Source organism: Bos grunniens, chromosome 6 (assembly GCF_055505025.1).
Source record: "Bos grunniens cultivar Pamir isolate PY7600 chromosome 6, Bosgru_T2T1.0, whole genome shotgun sequence".
Classification (NCBI taxonomy): domain Eukaryota; kingdom Metazoa; phylum Chordata; class Mammalia; order Artiodactyla; family Bovidae; genus Bos; species Bos grunniens.
Genome location: NC_141170.1, coordinates 48,596,150 through 48,617,290, shown reverse-complemented (window position 1 = coordinate 48,617,290; position 21,141 = coordinate 48,596,150).

The window sequence follows — 21,141 nt, the reverse complement described above, 5'->3', positions numbered from 1 at the left end:
TCCAAAGTTTGAGAAAGGCAGAGTTAGAATTCTTGATCAGTGTTGGGTGAGAAGCCGAGTATATAGACACAGATGACCTGAGGCCCTGGTTGAAACCAGGCTGTAAATGTGTAATGTCCCAAACCCATGAAGTCATTTTACTTTCTCCAGCAGAGCCTCACTATTTGGTACAGGCTCTGAGAAGCAGTAGGGGGTTGTGGACACTATCTGTGCACTTGTGTTACTAAGTTCATTCACTTTAGTCACCGCCTCCCACCACTGTTCAGTGCAAATGCCTAGAACTTGGCATTAAAGATTTGGCTACAAAGGCCAGGGTCCAGAGAAGAGTGCTGTGATGGCTTAGCAATGCCTCGACACTGGTTTATGGAGGCATGAATGCCACATTGATGGTGAGTCTGCTTTGAGTGACCCCACAGCTCATCCAGATGAAACATGACAATATGTGTCTTAGAGCCACACTGACTCTTAGAGCCACAACATGGACGTCCTAGTGGCTTAGTATTACTATGCAGCTTGGGTAATATTTGGAGATATTAATTGATGGGTTTGCTTTTCTTACTCTGCTGCTACTGCTAAGTCACTTCAGTCGTGTCTGACTCTGTGCAACCCCAGAGACGGCAGCCCACCAGGCTCCCCTGTCCCTGGGATTCTGCAGGCAAGAACACTGGAGTGGGTTGCCATTTCCTTCTCCAATGCAGGAAAGTGAAAAGTGAAAGTGAAGTCGCTCAGTCGTGTCTGACTCTTCGCGACCCCATGGACTGCAGCTCACCAGGCTCCTCTGTCCATGGGAGTTTCCAGGCAAGAGTACTGGAGTGGGGTGCCACTGCCTTCTCCATTTCTTACTCTGCTGTCCGCTTTTTCTTTCTTCCTACCCAAGCAAGCAGCAGGCAGGCCCTGTGGTCATTGTCTTTGGGGACACGTGTGTTCCAGCAGGAGAGCAGGTACCAAGCAGGTCTTTCTGCCCTTATTTTCCAGAAACCTAAACCCTTGAGGTAAGTGCATTGGCCGGTACATAAAACTGTCTTGGCCAGAAGAAGGGGGAAACTGGGTGCATTAGTTTCCTAGGACTGCTGTAACAAAGCTTCAAACTGTGAGTGGCTTGAAACAGTAAAAATGTGCTGTCTCACAGTTCCAGAGGCTAGGAGTCCAAAATTAAGGTAATCCTGATGGCTCTGAGGAAAAATCCTTCCTTGCCTCATTGCAGTTTCTGGTGTTTACTGGCCATTCTTGGGGCTCCTTAGCTTAGGGACACATCACTCCAGTCACATGACTGCCTCCTACCTGCGGTCTTCACATGGTCTTCCAGCTGTGCGTGTCCGTCTCTGAGTCCAAATCTCCCCTTCTCATAAGAACACCAGGCATATTGGTCACCCTAATAACCTAATTTTAACCTCATTACTTCTATTACTACCTCATTACTACCCTATTTCCAAGTAAGGTTACATTCTGAGGTACTTAGCGTTAGGCTTTCCATGTGTTTTTAGGTGAAGGTGAAGTCGCTCAGTTGTGTCAGACTCTTTGTGACCCCATGGACTATAGCCTACCAGGCTTCTCCGTCCATGGGATTCTCCAGGCAAGAATACTGGAGTGGGTTGCCATTGCCTTCTCCAGGGGATCTTCCTGACCCAGGGATTGAACCCAGGTCTCCCGCATTGGAGGCAGACACTTTAACCTCTGAGCCACTAGGGAAGCCCGTATTTTTAGGAAGGGGACACAATTCAACTGAAAACACTGGACTTTCTATCTTCCTGCTCCATTCTGGCATAGCGTTCTGATTGGTGTTCTGGCATAGTGGAAAGGATGGCAGTAAGAGCCAAAAGAGAAGGCCCTCAGTGATGGAACATCATTAGATAGACCTGGGGGGGGGGGCAGGTCAGGAGGGCTACCTTAATGCCCATCTGTGTGGACTGAGATGCTTTCTCCATGAACCCCTAGATGCCCTGACACCCTGGAGCATAAAAATGTTATGGGGGTGATTACCTCACAAAGAAATGAGAGAGTGATCCTTATGAGTTATGAGAGATAATTTAAAATGTTATGCTTCTTGTATAGTGAAGCTTGTGAGCCAAAATTTATGCCCATTTCACCTGTCTTTGACATCCCCACCAGCAGAGCCATCATTACTCTCTGGGTCTCTTTTCACCCAGGCTGTCAATGAGCCAGATACTGGTCTTGTCAGCAGCTATGTTTTCTAGGAAACATTTATCACTGACTGCTTGCTTTTTCTCTCTCCTGCATATTTTGCTGTTTAATACAACTAGAATCAATATTGGTAAATGCTATATGAAAAAAAAAGATTGAGTTTGAAAAAAAAAGAAACAGAAGGCAAACCCTAGAAAACTCTTAAAATTTTGCCTGGTTACTCTTTCTATTTCTTTTTCTATCTCTTCCTTTCCCTCTTTTTTTTTTTCCAAAGAATAAAATATTTTATTCAATATATACATAGACAGACTCAAAGGGAAACATAATATATGGAAAAGAATATGATTTCATAATTGGAGAAGGAATTGTGTTCAGAGATGGAAAGTTTTCTAGAATGAAAAGCAATTTCCCTCAAATAGAAGTCATAACTTATGATTCTGTTCACAATTTTGTGGTTTATATATTTTCTTAGAAAAATAAACCCCGATTTCCTGTCCTTGCTTTAAAAGTTAGATTTGGGAAACCTGCCACTCAGCTGGCTCACAGTTACTGATTTACAGGAGGAGGCCTCATCTGCAGCATATCAACAGCTAAGGGTGCCCAGGCCTGATTCACCTGCTTCAATGTCTAATTGTCTGTGTGATCTTAGAGGGAAAGTAAGCTTAGGGCCTCAGTTTTTATCTCATCAGAAAATGCAATTCAATAAAAAAAAAATCAAGGCTGAATTTTTCTTCAGTCATTCTTTTGTCAAATATTGAGTACCTACTAAAAAGCAGAGACATTACTTTGCCAACAAAGGTCCGTCTAGTCATGGCTATGGTTTTTCCAGTGGTCATGTATGGATGTGAGAGTTGGACTGTGAAGAAAGCTGAGCGCCAAAGAATTGATGCTTTTGAACTGTGGTGTTGGAGAAGACTCTTGAGAGTCCCTTGAACTGCAAGGAGATCCAACCAGTCCATTCTGAAGGAGATCAGCCCTGGGATTTCTTTGGAAGGAGTGATGCTAAAGCTGAAACTCCAGTACTTTGGCCACCTCATGCAAAGAGTTGACTCATTGGAAAAGACCCTGATGCTGGGAGGGATTGGGGGCAGGAGGAGAAGGAGATGACAGAGGATGAAATGGCTGGATGGCATCACCGACTCAATGGACATGAGTTTGAGTGAACTCCAGGAGTTGGTGATGGACAGGGAAGCCTGGCGTGCCGCAATTCATGGGGTTGCAAAGAGTCAGACACGACTGAGCGACTGAACTGAACTATGTGACAGGCACAGAGCCAGTGGCTGGGGATACAGCAAAGAGAATAGAATTCTCTACTTGAGAAGACAGACACACATGGTAAATCAGAACCTAGATATATGCCAAGAAAGGAGGGACCAGATGTTACAGAAACAAGTAAGAGAAAATTTTGAGCTTGTCTGGGATTCAGGGAAGGATTCTAAGCGAGGACCCTTCATGCTCTGATTCGTAGACAAGTAGGAGCTAACTAGGCAAAGGCATCGGGACTGAGCACTTTAGAAAGAGGGTCCAACATACACCGGACTGTGATGTGAGAGAGAGCATAGTGTGCATGAAAGACTGAAAGATGGGTGCAGAGTGGAGTGATGAGGTGGGACGAGACAGAGCCAGCCGTGCGTGTGCAGGGCCTTCCAGGCCATGAGAAAGACTTGGTCTTTATCCCGAAGCAGGCATATATGTACGATCATCCATCCACATCATTCCCCTGGGGACAGCTGCCATAAGTGAGTCTCCGCAAACATAGAAAACAAACTTATGGTTACCAAAGTAGAAGTGGGGAGGTGTTAGCGGGGGGAAAAGATACATCAGGAGCTTGAGATTAATAGGTACACACTTCTATGTATAAAACGGGTATTCCCAGGTGGCCCACTGGTAAAGTACCCACCTTCCAATGCAGGAGACTTGGGTTCAATCCCTGGGTGGGGAAGATCCCCTAGAGGAGGATATGGCACCTCATTCCAGTATTCCTGCCTAGGAAATCCCATGGACAGAGGAGCCTGGTGGGCTACAGTTCATGGGGTTGCAAAGAGTTGGACATGACTGAGTGACTGAGCATGCCCATATGTAAAATAAACAAGGACCTACTGTACAACATCAGGAACTATATTCAATATCTTATAATAATCTATAATGGAAAATAATCTGAAAAAGAGTGGATATATGTATAACTGAATCACCTTGCTGTACACCTGAAACTAACCCAACATTGTAAGTCAACTTACACTTCAATAAAAAAAAAAAATAAGACTCAGATTGATTCAACCTGTGAACAAATACTTCTGGGGGAAAAAGTGAATCTCTAAAATTCTTTAAGATTCTAATTGTGAAGACCCTCAGGTGTGTCCCTTGGTTCATCACAGAGAACCGAGATTGAACTGTGATCAGTACATGAGCCTGCTGCAGCTACCAGCTTGTCTGTACTGGGTGACACCATTTTTATTAAAAATTTAGACAAGTAGATAATTACATAGATCATCTGGAAAGATGCACATTGAAATGTTATCTCCTGGTTATGGAATTTGTCAGCAACTTTCAATTTTCTTTGTTGGTACATTCTATATTCTCCAAGGTTTGAAGAATTATTTTTTTTAGACTTTCAAGTTTATTTCATTGCTTTATCTGTCTATCTTTATGTCAATACCACAGAGTACTAATAATTATAGTAGGTTTTTAAGAACTTTATTTTTAATGGGAGGAAAATTGCTTCACAGTATTGTGTTGGTTTCTCTCATTGCTGTTGTTCAGTCGCCCAGTCACATCCGACTCTTTGCAACCCCATGGACTGCAGCACTCCAGGCCTCCCTGTCCCTCACCACCTCCTGGAGTTTGCCCAAATTCATGTTCATTGCCTTGGTGATGCCATCCAGCCAGCTCATCCTCTGACGCCCCCTTCTCCTTCTGCCCTCGATCTTTCCTAGAATCAGGGACTTTTCCAGTGGGTTGTCTGTTTGCATTAGATGACGAAAATACTGGAATATTTCAGCTTCAGCATTAGTCCTTCCAGTGAATATTCAGGGTTGATATCCCTTAAGATTGACTCGTTTGATCTCCTTGCTGTCCAAGGGACTTTCAGAAGTCTTCTCCAGCACCACCGTTCGAAGGCATCAATTCTTTGACGTTCTGCCTTCTTCACAGTCCAGCTCTCACCACCATAGGTGGCCATTAGGAAGACCATAGTTTTGACTATATGAACCTGATAGTATACTCTGACTATATGAAACAGTAATGTCTCTGTTTTCCAATATGCTGTCTCGGTTTGTCATCACTTTCCTGCCAAGAAGCAATCACCGTGTTGTGTTGGATTCTGCCATTGTTGTTGCTGTTCATTCGCCCAGTCACTATCTGCACTCACCGTCCAGTGATTTTGGAGCCTAAGAAGAGGAAATCTGTCACTGCTTCCACCTTTTCCCCTTCTATTTGCCATGCAGCAATGGGGCCAGACGCCATACAACAACGTGAATCAGCCATAAGTGTATATATGTCCCTTCCACCTTGAACCTCCCTATTTTTTAAAGAGTTCCCTAAAAATACAACTGAGGGTAGGTGAGTGTCAGATTTACATACAAGTCACTAGGCACACAAGGCCTTTCTCTCTGGGAACTGAGTAGGTTGGATCAGATTACTGTGAGGGCTGGGGCTCCAAAGGAGTACAAAGAGAAGAGGGTGCTCTGGACTGAATTGTGTCCCCCCAAATTCATATATTGAGACTCTAGCCTCCAGAGTGTCTGTATTTAGAGTAAAGGGGTAACTAGACTTAGACTTAATGATGGAGAAGGCAATGGCACCCCACTCCAGTACTCTTGCCTGGAAAATCCCATGGATGGAGGAGCCTGATAGGCTGTAGTCCATGGGGTCGCTAAGAATCAGACACGACTGAGCAACTTGACTTTCACTTTTCACTTTCATGCATTGGAGAAGGAAATAGCAACCCACTCCAGTGTTCTTGCCTGGAGAATCCCAGGGATGGGGGAGCCTGGTGGGCTGCTATCTATGGGGTCACACAGAGTCGGACACGACTGAAGCGACTTAGCAGCAACAGCAGCAGCAGACTTAATGAAGACACAAGGGTGGTCCCTGATCTGATAAGATTAGTGTCCCTATAAGAGCAGACACCAAGATTGCTTGCTGTCACTCTGCCACATGAGGTCACAGCAAAAAGGCAGCCATCTATAAGGCTTCCATCTACCAGGAGGCTGGCTTTTGCTAGAAACTGAATCTGCTGACATCTTGATCTTGGACTTCTCAGCATTCAGAATTGTGAGGGATAAATATGGTTTAGGCCACCCAGTCTATGGTGTTTTGTTATGGCATCCAAGCCTACTGAGACAGAGAGGGTTAAACTCCATGGTGGCGCTCCCTCTGGGAAGACTTCATAGAGAAGGAGAAATGTAAGTTGCACTTGTTCAACTTCAGGAGAAGTTATCTATATTCATTTTATGAAGAAAAATCATGCCACCATCTAATTCCTACCAAAAATTAAAAGCCCAGTAGAACTTTAAGAAGTTTAAGAAGTACTTAAAACACGTTAACCGTGTCCTAACGTACATCCCTGTACATGTAGTACTTGGAGCGAGAAATACTGGCCCCACATAAGACGTAAGCCAAGTTCTCTACCCACTGAGACTGAAATAGGGATTTTGCATCCCCTCCTCTATGTGGAGGGCTCTTGGTACCCAGGCTCCTAGATGACTTCATTTAGAGAGAAGGGCAACACTGCAAGGTTAGCACAGACATAAAAGGGAGGCTTTTGTCCAGGCAAAAACAAAGAATGTCTCTGAGGAAATAGTGTTAAAATCAAATTCTGAAGAATGGATAGTTCACCAAGTAGGTGAGGAGAGAGAGAGAAGGGAAGGGAAGGGAAAGGAAGAAGGGGAGGGAGCGAGGGAAAAAGGACTCTCTTACATGTTCATGTGGGCAGGAACTGTGGCTTCTTGTTCTCCATGCCTAGTAGCTGACGCTTGGAAACAGTTTGCAGAGTGGACAGGCAGAGGGACATGGAGGCAGCGGAGAAGGTATGTGCAAAGGCACTGGGGCCAAAAATAGCCTGAAATGTTTGAAAAATTCCAAGTTGTCTGATATTGTTGGAGCTGAGGGATATGTGTGGGGGGGGGCAGTGGGGGTGGTATAGTGTGGAGGGTGGGACAGTGGCCAGAGAAAGAAGGGAGCGGAGCACAAAGGAGATGGGGTTGGAGAGGTAAACAGGGGCTACGTCGAGTATGGAAAACCACTGGGCCATTCAGATACAACCTGAATCAAATCTCTTATGATTATACAGTGGAAGTGACAAACAGATTCAAGGAATTAGATCTGATTGACAGAGTGCCTGAAGAATTATGAACAGAGGTTCCTAACATTGTATCGGAGGTGGTGATCAACAAAATCCCCAAGAAAAAGAAATGCAAAAAGGCAAAAGGGTTGTCTGAGGAGACCTTACAAATAGCTGAGAAAAGAGAAGCTAAAGGCAAAGGAGAAAAGGAAAGATATATCCATCTGAATGCCCAGTTCCAAAGAATGGCAAGGAGAGATAAGAAAACCTTCCTAAATGATCAGTGCAAAGAAATAGAGGAAAACAATAGAATGGATAAGATCAGAGATCGCTTCAAGAAAATTAGAGATACCAAGGGAACATTTCATGCAAAGATGGACACAATAAAGGACAGAAATGGTAATGGACCTAATAGAAGCAGAAGATATTAAGAAGAGGTAGCAAGAATACACAGAAGAACTGTACCAAAAAGATCTTAATGACCCAGATAACCACAATGGTGTGATCACTCACCTAGAAACAGACATCCTGGAGTGTGAAGTCAAATGGGCCTTAGGAAGCATCACTATGAACAAAGCTAGAGGAGGTGATGGAATTCCAGCAGAGCTATTTCAAGTCCTAAGAGATGATGCTGTGAAAGTGCTGCACTCAATATGCCAGCAAATTTGGAAAACTCAGCAGTGACCACAGGATTGGAAAAGGTCAATTTTCATTACAATTCCAAAGTAAGGCCATGCCAAAGAATGATCAAACTATCGCACAATTGTACTCATCTCACATGCTAGCAAAGTAATGCTCAAATTCTCCAAGCTAGGATTCAACACTACATGAACTGAGAACATCCAGATGTTCAAGCTGGATTTAGAAAAGGTAGAGGGACCTGAGATCAAATTGCCAACATCCGCTAGATCATCGCAAAAGCAAGAGAGTTCCAGAAAAACATCTATTTCTGCTTTATTGACTATGCTAAAGTCTTTGACTGTCTGGATCACACCAAACTGTGGAAAATTCCTAAAGAGATGGGAATACTAGAAACCTTACCTGCCTCTTGAGAAATATGTATGCCGGTCAAGAAGCAACAGTTAGAACTGGACATGGAACAACAGACTGGTTCCAAATTGGGAAAGGAGTACATCAAGGCTGTATATTGTCACCCTGCTTATTTAACTTATATGCAGAGAACATCATGAGAAACGTTGGGCTGGATGAAGCAATCAAGATTGCTGGGAGAAATATCAATAACCTCAGATATGCAGATGATACCACCCTTATGTCAGAAAGTGAAGAAGAACTAAAAAGTCTCTTGATGAAAGTGAAACTGGAGAGTGAAAAAGTTGGCTTAAAACTCAACATTCAGAAAACGAAGATCATGGCATCTGGTCCCATCACTTCATGGGAAATAGATGGGGAAACAGTGTCAGACTTTATTTATTCTGGGCTCCAAAATCACTGCAGATGGTGACTGCAGCCATGAAATGAAAAGACGCTTACTCCTTAGAAGAAAAGTTATGACCAACCTAAACAGCATATTAAAAAGCAGAGACATTACTTTGCCATCAAAGGTCCGTCTAGTCAAAGCTATGGTTTTTCCAGTAGTCATGTATTGATGTGAGAGTTGGACTATAAAGAAAGCTAAGGCCTGAAAAATTGATGCTTTTGAACTGTAGTGTTGGGGAAGACTCTTGAGAGTCCCTTGTACTGCAAGGAGATTCAGTCCATCCTAAAGGAAATCAACCCTGAATATTCATTGGAAGGTCTGATGCTGAAGCTGAAACTCCAATACTTTGGCCACCTGATGTGAAGAACCGACTCATTGGAAAAGACCCTGATGCTGGGGAAGATTGAAGGCAGGAAGAGAAGGGGACAACAGAGGATGAGATGGTTGGACGCAACACTGATTCAATGGACAAGAGTTTGAGGAAGCTCTGGGGAAGGGTGATGGACAGGGAGGCCTGAAGGGCTGCAGTCCATGGAGTCGCAAAGAGTCGGACACAACTGAGTGACTGAACAACCACAACAGGTCATGCAGGGTCTTGCACGTTGCACTTGGGTGTCTGGACTTGGTTCTGTGGGCAATGGCCTCGCAGGTTTGTTCACAGGTGGCAACCCAGGTGTTGGAATCCTAGCCCACATCCTCTGTTTCTACTCTACCCTTCTCCCTTTATTCATCTCTACCTGTGACTTTGTAGGGAGGTGCCTGGCACCAGCGGCTGGAGGCAGGGACTTATATCTAGGCAAGTTTCCAATGCCCGATCCTCAGGCAGAGCTGAGAAAGGTAAACTGATTTCTCTTTCTTTTTTCCCCTGCCCCTATTCCTCACACCCAGTGTCCCTGCTGCTTATTGCCCTTGACACCATGAAACTGCTCTCTGACTGGCTCATAGCCTGTCAGGGATTGATACGGAAGACAGGTGTTGGGTGTTAGCTGGTGAAGACTGGGTGCAGGGGGGCTGTTCTGAAGAAGGGCAATACCACGCAGCCTTGTCAGGTGCGGTGGGTGAGTTGGAAAGTCTTACCTGCCTGCCTCCATGCCACCCCCAGCCCCATGCTCCAGCCACCACCCATATCCAGCTTCCGCCTTCACCTTCGGATCCCAGACTGGCAGAAACAGTGAGTGGAAGGTTCCCACCATCAATGTCCCCATACAGTGTGAATGGCTGAGCACCGATGCTCGGCCATACAGTGCCTTGCTACAAACTAAATAATAACACCCTTTCTCTGGACTCTACAGCCACTTGCTGTGAACAACCTGCATTGCCACTTTTTCCTGTCCCCTGATGTTCCCCAATAAATCCCCTGTCCAAAGGAGACCCTCTTAGGAAGTCCCGGGGTGCCAAGTATAAAACATGGGCAGGTGCATTTGTAAAGTGCACTTTCAAGACTGCACTTCAGTCACATGTGAAACAGAACCAGCCCAGATCAAAGGTGCCCCCTCCTCCATCTCTGTCGTGAGTCACCGCAGTATCGGAGCCTCAGGATGAGGTTCCAGATGCTTCTGTGGGACCCACTCTCTGCCTGCTAGAAGATGACTCTGGCTTCATACATATTTCATCTGTTTGAGTGTGTGTGGTTTGGGGCAAGTAAAAGCAAAGTGATTTTTGTGTATCCAGCTTTGCCATCAATATTTAGAGATTGAATTTCCACCAGAGCCTCTGAGAGGTAACCAAATGCAAACAATCCCTACCAACATGCAGGTGAGCTTTCCGCAGAGAAGGGGCTTGAGGTTGCAGATTCCCATTAGCAGACTGGCATCTCCTCCTCTCTTCTCCCCAATAGGCCCTTGTATGAAGCTGAAATGCCAAGTTTATTCCCCAGAGAAATTATCACCTCCCACAGTATGTTTCGATCAGACATGTCACACGTTCCCAGCTGTAACCAACTATCTCCCCACCAGCCTCCTGACTGGTAACTGACATCAGATGAGCTCATCACAGGCAGACGTGCTGGGGCCATAAATCTTTCAAAAGATCAAACAGAGGCACCGAATCAGGCACCAGAGTGGGGATTAGAGAATACAGTGAGTGACAGAGACAAAGGCTGTTCAGATTCCCTGCGAGATTAAGAATAATTATCAGAAATGGCCAGAAGTTCTGTAATCAGGCTAGGCCGATCTCATTCAGTCTTCTGATGGTGTTTATCTGTCCCTTTCAGTCTCCCAAGGAGGTTAAAAAAAAAATAAAGTGCAGTTGAATAGAAATAGTTATTTTGGATATTTTTATCTCCACATATATCTCCTCTGAAGCAGTCAGATCTGACTGATCATGTCATCATCTGATGGCTTTGAGGTTCACAGAAAAAAAAACCCACACATTTCTTAGCATGAAAGACTCTTCTAAACCCATCTCATTGCGTTTTCCTGGTCTCCTTGCCGATTGCTCCCTTGAGGTTGAATTATATTTGACTTCTTGGGACTCTCATGCATCCTAACACCACATGTCTTTGCATAAGCTGTTTAGTGGCTGCGAAGCCATTCTGCAAGTTGAGTCCTCTGTCTTCTCCTGCAGGAACTCCCTTAGGAGAAACTCCCCCTGTGGGAGAATTGGTGCTGGCACACCAGCTTTACAAAAACTCTCATCAATTCTCTTATTATAATGTTATCTGATGGTATGGTTACTTTTTGCTCACATTATCCGTTGCTTTGCTGGACTCTGAGCTCCCATCTCGATATCTGAGCCTATTCTTCTTTGAAATTCTGGCTTATAGCAGGGGGTCGATGAACATTTGCTGGATTGAATGGAATGGAATGGAGTGGAATTACATTTTAAAAAAGAGGTGAAGGACCTAATCTGTATGTGATTGCTAAGACTCAATGGAATGTTCTGGCCGGGTTTAGAGCAGGTTTATATTGTTACATAAATAACTTTGAAGAGACAGTTAATTGTTGAACTCTTAAGGAAGCAAAATAACAATATTTTATTCAAATATTGTATTATTCATTCATCCAACATCTGCTTATTTAAGGTATGCTACAATGTTCTGGATATCAAACAGATACAAATCCCTGTCCTCCAGTAAGGTATATTTTAGAACTCAAGGAGTATGGTGATTAGGGTAGGCTCTGGGTTCAGTTCTTAGCTTGGTCACTTACTAGCTGTGTGATCTTGGGAAATTTACTTAACCTTTCAGTGCTTCTGTTTCCTCATCTGTAAAATGAAGATAAACAAAAGTGTCTGCTTCGTAGGGTTGTTGTGGAGATAAATATGTTAACCCGTGTGAAGCACTTAGAATAATGTCTGGCATATAGTATCCACTCAACAAATGTTATCCATAGTTATTATTATCTAATAGTTGATCTTACAACTGAGAAAACAGAGGTATAGACTCCACATTGGGTGCTGGCATCTATCCCCCTCTGGCTCCTCACCGTTTTCCTGGATTAACACTTACCTGTCTTTAAGGTCTTGGCTTAGAATTGTTCTGTCTGGAACCTCCACGAATACAGACCTCTGAGTTATTGGAATAAGATGAAGATAGGTTCACTGTGGAGTGTCCATCCAGATACATATACTGACATTATACTTACAGGTGGATTATTCCGACAAACCCTTTACCCTGCATCAATCTCATCATTCAATTCACTTTCTCCAAAGAGAACTAGAGGGAGATTCCGGACAGTTTCTGTAGGAATGAAGATCACCTCTCTACAGGACTCAGCACAGGGTCCTGTTCACTTACTACCTGTGTGATATTGACCAAGCTATCTAGTTTCTCCCTATTTTAACTTTATCATCTACAGAAGGGGAGCTGGTTGCAAAAATAACTTCCTAAGTCAAAGTGAGAATTAAATAGACATTTATGCAAAGCCTTTAGTACAATGCCTTCAATATAGTCAACATTCAGTAAATGACAACATTTCTCATTAATTCTTATGTAATTCTTACTTTTGGATGAATCCAACTGTAGTTTTTTCTAATCGATTGACTCCATGGTATGTTATTTAGATTTTTTGTTTACTGCTCAGCATGTGGGATCTTAGTTCTCCAACCAGAGATTGAACCCACGCCCCCTGCAGTGGAAGCAGAGTCTTAACTGCTGCTCCACCAGGGAAGTCCCCGTGGTATGGTATTTAAGCCAGTTCTGGAAAGGAGCAAGCATTGCAACAAATATTCTCCTTAATTTGAATTGCTTTCTTAACTGTCATGAAAGACTTCACAAAACACACAAATCTAGTGCATTTTATCCCAAATTCCTTTCTTCTTCTCTTCAATAAATACTTTTTTGAGGCTTCCCTGGTGGCTCAGAGGTTAAAGCATCTGCCTGCAATGCGGGAGACCTGGGTTCGATCCCTGGGTCAGGAAGATCTCCTGGAGAAGGAAATGGCAACCCACTCCAGTATTTTTGTCTGGAGAATCCCATGGACGGAGGAGCCTGGTAGGCTACCGTCCACGGGGTTGCAAAGAGTCGGACATGACTGAGTTACTTCACTTTCTTTCTTTCTCTTCAATAAGTATTTTTTTGAATCTTGTTGGTAGAGATTGGCCAGATTTCCTGCAATAACCATCTCTGAATCCAACCTTAAATACCAAGCGTTTATTTCTTGTTCATACTATGTGCCCGTGGAGGGCAGGCAAGGGAGCTCTCCCCACTGAAGTCACTCAGATACCCTGAGGACTGGATAGCCAGTCCTCAGGTATCTGAAATACTGTTGTTACTCATGGTCAGAGAGTAAGAGAGCTGTGGATGGTTTCAAATCAGCAAATGAATGCCCTTAGCCTGAAAGTGGCCCTCATCAATGTACCTGCCATTCTCTGAACACCAGTCACCTGTCCCACCCACACACAGAGGAGCCAACAGAGCAGTTCCAGAAGCGGGAGGATTCCAGTGCAATTCCAGGAAGGCCCTATTTGACTAGGATGACAACCACAAGACACCACCTATCAATCTGTGCAAAGCACGGTGATAGCCTCGATTGAAGATAGGATCATACATAAGCTGTGACCTTGTTCCTCAGGTGACTTATAGTCTGGCAGGAGAGATTAGAGACAGCAGAAGGCAGAATAAAACAGATACTACTTCTGAGCTTCCAGCTGCATTCCACCAAGCCTAGAGGATGAGCAGAATGATTGATTCTCACAGCACTGCTTGGTACACCGAAGAAATTCATTACCAGGGGCCTGGCAGGGACTGTAAAGATGTTCTTTGGAAGATGAGAACCAGGGTAGTAATAGCTCATCATTTTTAAAGTTCTAGTGAAGGCTGTCATCATAAACCGCATCATTTCTTTAAGCGTTTATCTGTGTGATGGGCCCAGTGAGCAGCAGACATGGTCCTGCCCTCCCAGAGAGCTTAGGACCTAGGGAGCTGCAGGCAGACTGTGTGTGGCAGAGGAGTGTGGGTGTTGGGAGGTTGGGTAGGGTGTGACACACACCCGAACATGCTCACATTTCATCTCACACATGATTTATCTTTTTAACCACAGTTCCTGGGCACTAAATTGGTGGAGAAGAGAGAGAGGACAACGTGGTGAAGCAGAGAAAGATGTGGAAGCTTGGGTCCTGCCTTCAAGGTGCTTATGCTATGTTAGAGAGATGACAGAGAGATGCAGGGGAAATAGCACAATCAAAATACAGTAGAGATTAGTGTCTGAATGAGGGGCTCAGACCTATTTTGTAGCCTCTGAGGAGAGAGAGAAAGCTCCTCTGGTGAGAGAGCCCAGGGGCACAATCAGAGAGCCCTGTTACCCTGGAGATGGGCAAGTTTTTGGTTGATGGAGAAAAGGGCATGGGCAGTGGCATGTGAAAAGTAGTCAGGAAGAAGGTGAAAGGTCCAGGGGGTTTAGCCAGAAGAGGGGTTTTGTGTAGATGAGGGACCGTAAGGAAGGAAGGGAGGCGGGAGACATACTATAGTTTCCAGGGTTGAATTATCCACCAGGCAGTGGGGGTTCTTTGAAAGGATGCAAACTAATATTTATGAAGCACCAACCATTTAAGGTCAAGGTCTGTGTTAGACACCTTATGTCTATTACAGCATCTTATCTTCATACCAATTTTTGAAGGTTAGTAGGTGTATAGATGGGGCTTCCCTGGTGGCTCAGAAGTTAAAGCGTCTGCCTGCAATGCGGGAGACCTGGGTTCGATCCCTGGGTTGGGAAGATCCTCTGGAGAAGGAAATGGCAACCCACTCCAGTATTCCTGCCTGGAGAATCCCATGGACAGAGGAGCCTGGTGGGCTACAGTCCACAGGGTCGCAAAGAGTCAGAAACGACTGAGCGACTTCACTCACTCATTCACTCAGGTATATAGATGAGGTAACAAGCTCAGATCACCTGGGAATATGGGCCAGTGCTGATGTCACACCCAGGACTGCGTGGCATTGAACTTGATGCCTCTTCTCTCACATCACACTGACAGTCCGTCAAGACTGTGGGGTTGGAACATGAGGAAGCTATATGGCACGCTAAAAAGATCAAACAAACTGTGGCTTCATTTGATGGAAGCCAGAGACACTGGTGGCAGGGAAATTGATAAGGAGGCAATTATGCAAATCAAAATTTGCGTAAGGGCCTGAACCGAGATAACGATCAGGAAATGGGTGTGACTGTGAACAGTAAGGAAGTCACAAGAAAGTGCCATATTGGGAGGGAAGATGGTGACTTTGATTGCAGACGCAGAGTTTGAAGACGACAGAGGACCAGCTGGTTATTTGGTGTTATGAGACCACATGAATGATGCATTTATGGATAGAAGCACAGGCCCTGTGTGATCTGAGGCAAGCTGTTTCACCTCCATAAGCCTGTTTCCCCCTCCTTCAAGGCTATTGTGAGGACCACATGCGAAGCACTGAACAGTGTCCAAGGAACAAGCAGAGCACCTGGGTGGTGGTAGCTGATACTTTATTAGAGCCTGGGATTAGAGATTAGGAGTGCGCCTTCTTTGAGGCTGGGAATTCCCACAGTGAGTTGTCCGGTGGGTTCAGGAAACTCTGCCTATAGCTTCCATTGTGACAATTTGTCTGACTGATTCTCTTGGGTTTGCCTGTTTGGACAGTATACCTGCCCTTCTACAGCTCCATCTCTGTGGGGGTTCTCCATAGTGCAGTGGGGAGGTGGGCCTTCCCTGTCGTGTCAGTGAGCTTGAGGTCTCTGGGTCTCCTAAATGATGAAAAATGGACCCATCTTCCCAGCCCCCCATGCTTATGGAGCCGGCAAGCCTTTTCTGCACATCACCAAAGGACACTGTCTTTATGTGGAGTCATTGCATGTCCTATACTTCTTTTCTTTGACAAAAGAGACCCTCATACCCCAACCACTATCACCACAAGGTCACATAAACACTCCCCGTTCTTATCAGACAGCAATGTTATCTGGTGCTGAGAGAATTTCATAAACAAACTTGGATGTGCAATAAAAAAAGAGTCCCCAAGCTAGGCAGGCAATCAAATTTCTACATCTTAAAAGCCCCAATGAATTACATACATAGTAACCAGGTTTGTCCTCATAAAAGTCATTCTGCCACCCTCCGACTCATCATAAAAAGATCTATATTAAAAATCAGCATCATCATGTCCATAAAAGATTGAAGCAAAAAAATGTAATGTTGAGTCTGATTCTTGCTGGGCCTAAGGCAACCCTAACAGGAAGCAAGGCTCCCAGAATGTCAGGACAGCCGAAGGGGCCCAGCCAGCTAGTTATTTACTAAAGTCAAGGAGTAACTTATGCTTGCATGTACTTATATATACCTCATTAGAGACTGAAGGACAATTGGAAAAGCACAGATGAAGGTTTCACTGTTCTGTTAACCCTCTCATCACCCACCACCCCAGTCCCAAACAGGTCTTGAGGATCTAAGTATTGCCAGCTTTGATATTTATTTTATTCACACATGCCTGCATATTTCATCAAAATCAGACATCAGTTACCAGCCATGTCTCCTGTTGTCACAGTCACCTGGCTTTCTCTACTCGTCCCCTTCATTAAGGCCAGTTGGAATTTCAGTCCCCAGGCTTAAGAGAGGTCTTGTAAGTTGGTGAGTTGACATAGAGTGAGTCAGTAACTTTGCTTATTGAGGTTACCTTCTTGACCTCTCAACAGGCCCACCTTGAGAAGAGGTTCAGGGACACCTGCCGTGGGGTCCATCTGTCATGGGCAGAAGCAGATGGCATGGCCTCACGGGATAACATTTGTAGAATTGTGCAAACAAGTGTAGTGGAAATGATGGTGTGATGTGGTCCCTGTGGAAGTCCCAGCCTCGTGGAATATGAAAGCCAGAACATCCTGAAGATTTATTTAGTTACAGAGGAAGATTTTGAGGTCAAGAAGGTCACAATGACCTGTCAATCAAAGCTGAACTTCTAAAAGCCTCAATTCCCTAATCTAGGAAATGGGGGAAATGAAATAAGAATGAAATGAGATCCTTTGTAAATTACACAGGTAAGGGCTTCTCTTCCCTCTTGAGCGTTGTTGGGCCTGCCTGCATCCTAGAGCCTAGTGCAGACATGTTGAGTTTCCCAGCCCCCCTAGTGACTCCTTTTCGGGAGTCACTTAGTGCTGCCCCTGCCTCACTTAAACCCCCTTGCTCGTCTCTTTCACAAAGTAGAGGAGATGTCTATGTGGTAGAGTCTGGGGGCCAGCAAGCCTGGACTGAACCCACATGTCCTCCTTGGGGCCTGACTGTAATCAGGGAAGACTGGACCGCCTGCTCTGAGAGGACATTATGGGTGGGAGCAGGGCACGGTAGTACCCAGCTCTTGCTCTCAGAGTCCCTCCTCCACGCTCCCACCCCCGCACCTTTGCTGAGTGCTCTCCCCAAACCAAAAAGCCCCCTCTGCCCTCTTCAAGCAGGGGGAATGTGCTGGGCAAGGGTACAGTTGAGCTTGGGGAGACTGAAGGCTATGGGGGAAGATGGGGTTTTATTCCTTCCATGTTGGGGGCTGACTTTTTAGGAAGAGGAGGCTGTACTTCAGAGCCGCTGGTAAGGTCACTTAGGCACACTTTGGTCTCTGGAACGCCTCAAGTGTGCTACGGGTCAGTGCTCACACCGATGCACCCTGGCTCTTGGCTGAGCCTCTGATCCCCAGTCCTAAGGCCAGGGCTGACTGTGCCCCCCTCCTACCTGACCGCAGGCGGGCATGGAGTGCTCCCTGTGTTCTCGTGCCTCTCTGCTGGCTACGGCCTTATCTCCAGCCTGTAGGAGCCAGGGCTGGGGGAGTGGTGGGGGGTGTGGAGTGGGGTGGAGGGGAGGAGGAGATCTTTCTAGATGAGATGCCCCGTCACATAGCGTAGGTCACCTGGAACAGTGAGGGAGAGTCCTGTTTTAGCTCCATTTGTTTGTGGTGATTAACTTAGCCAAGAAGGAGAAATAGCCCCCGGTCCCTTCATCCCTGTCCTTGCAGTGTCCAGCCACTGTGTCACTGGCCTGTGGCCCCTTCATCCTGGGTCCAGCTGTGTGGGCCCACATCAGCTTGGACTTGCCAGTCCTCCCCTCGGGGCATGTCTATCACGTGCTGCCATCAGCCCTCAGACAGAGAAATGGGAGAGGGGGTTACGTTTGCCCTCTGACTCCACCAGGTCTGAATAAGAGGACGGATCACGCTGAGTAAAAACAGGAAAAAATATTTGGATTTGAGATTACCACAGGAAATCTCTGACCTGGAGCTGCCCATAATTCTCCCAACCCAGCTGCTTTCCCAGAGGGTCTCTCTCAGTTATCAGTGGGGCCTGGACTTCCACAGCCAGGGCAGGGGGAACTCATACTTTTCCCTTGTCACTGCTGCCCATAATTATTTTATCATCATCCTAGCCAGACTAGATTGAGGAAAGAAGCCAAGACAAGGGAAGAAAATTAGTGTGGGTCATGAAACAGGGATCTGTCTTTTCTTGGGGCATTAGATAACGGTCACCATCTTCTCCCTTTAGGAAGACCTCTACCCTTTTATTTACACATCTGACTTCTGCCTGTTGCAAACTTCCAAAGCAAGCTCTAAAGTTAAGAAGACAGGGGAAGCAGAGAAGAAAAGAAAACTTCACATAAATCTTGAAAGGATTGCAACTCTGAGATTTGAAGAGAGCATGCCAAGATATCCCTGCTAATTAAACTCATTTCAATTGGAATTTACACCTTATCCATTCCTAAGATGTCACTGGCAGTTTCCAAAAAAAGATGCAGATATGAGAGAGCAAAAAGTCAATCAGAATTCACTGAGACCCTTGTGCAGAGTACTGGGTTGAGAGGGGTTCATCTTTGGGCAGACAGCAGGGGCTTTGAAATAGCCTAGCTGTGGAAGTGGGCAAGTTATTCAGTACCTCTGAGTATCAGTTTATTCTTCTGTAAAACAAAGTTAATAACCATGGCACTTACCTTACCGGACTGCTGTATGGATTTAAGAATATGTAAAGTGTCTTGCCTGGAAAATTCCATAATTGGAGTCTTGCTTGGTGGGCTCAGTTCATGGGGTCACAAAGGGTCGGGCATGATTGAACAAGTGAACATCCTTGCAAAGTGTTTGTAAGGTAGGAATTAAATGAGCACCTAATATACAGTGACTATTGCTGTGATTATTTCTTTTTAAAAGTTTTTTTTTTTAAAGTTTGATTAGGTCCCATTTATTTTTATTTATTTTTTAAATTTTATTTTGGCTGTGCTGGATCTCTGTTGTGGCATGCAGGCTTCGCTAGTTGAGTGCCTGGGCTTAGTTGTCCTACAGCATGTAGGATCTTAGTTCCCTGACCAGGGGTTGAACCATGACACCTGCAGTGGAAGGTGGATTCTTAATCAGTGGACCACCAAGGAAATCCCCTGCCATGATCTCTAAACTAAGAAAGAAAATGATGACAGGGATATTTCCCTGCTCCATAGGAGAGACAGAGGTGGGGAAGGACTTCGAGTGTTTGGGGAGGAGTACACAGGGTACCCAGTGAGAAGGGCATGAGCAGTGGGAAGAAGGAAGGAGACTGTCTCTGTACAAGGTCTATTTTAGGATTGATCCTGTCAGCCATGAAAAGGCACTGAAACCACTTGGCAATTGAGAGAGATCATATTGATGATAATGTAGGGGATGAATTAAAGTAGGAAAAGAGAGGAGGCAGTTATGGGTCTGTCATAAGACAGGAGGCAGAGATGAAAATAACCATTTTAGGGTCTTGGCAGTGGAGAGAGAGAGTCAGGGACAGATTCCAAGACTTCTGGCTTGCATTATGTGGGATTCATTCTAGTGAATGTCTGCTCTGTGAGCCCAGGGGTCTTGTTTTTATACACTGATGTGTCCCATGCACTCAGAATGGTACCTGGCACATGGTAAGTTCTCAGTAAGTGTTTGTTGAATGAGTGAGTGGATGGTAGTGATATTATCCAAGGAAGGAAATACAGGGGGAACAGCAAGTTTGAAGGTGAAGACATCGAGTTGATTCTAGATGTGCTGATTTTTGAGTGATCTATGGGACAATCAAATGAAAATATCACAGATGAAAAATGGAAATTTGGACTTGATATTCAGGAGGGAAAGCTGGACTGGAGAAAAATTTTGGAAATGTTGGCCTAGAGAGATGATTGGAGTCATGGTATGGTGAAGGTCATTGGAAATGGGAAAGTCTGTAGAACAAGAAGAGAAAATAGTTAAGAAAGGAAACTTGGGTGAAGACTCACACTTGCAAAGGGAGGGATATAGGAATAAGAGCCTGGGGGATGGAGTAGGGATAAAGACCAGATGTAAAAGCAGGAGATAGCATAGGGTGTTGTGTTGTAGACTCTGAGAAGAAGCTTTAAGAAAGGAGTAGTCATGCCAGCTGCTACAGAGGGTTTGGGTAGGAAAAAGTCTCAGAGGGCTACTTGATAGAGCATTTGGGTCATCATCAGTGAGTTTATGGGCTACCCAGGTGATACAGTGGTAAAGAACCTGCCTGCTAATGCAGGAGATGCCACAGACACGGGTTTGATCCCTGGGTCAGGAAGATTCCCTGGAGCAGAAAATGGCAACCCACTCCAGTATTCTTGCCTAAAAAATCCCATGGACAGAGGAGCCTGGTGGGCTACAGTCCTTGGGGTTGCAAAGAGTTGGACATGACTGAGCATGCATGCAAAGCCTCTTCTTAAGTTGACTAATAGATGCAACTGAGAATGTTGGGTATGTCTTACCCCCAATGCACCGATAACAAAGTATCAGAATGGTCCAAAGTTGGGACACATTTCCCAGTGTCTCAGTATGTAGGGCATCCCTGGCCACTTGCTATATTTACATCCCCAACACCTGGCAGTAGACATAACTAAGTGAGAGAGCCAGGAGGTG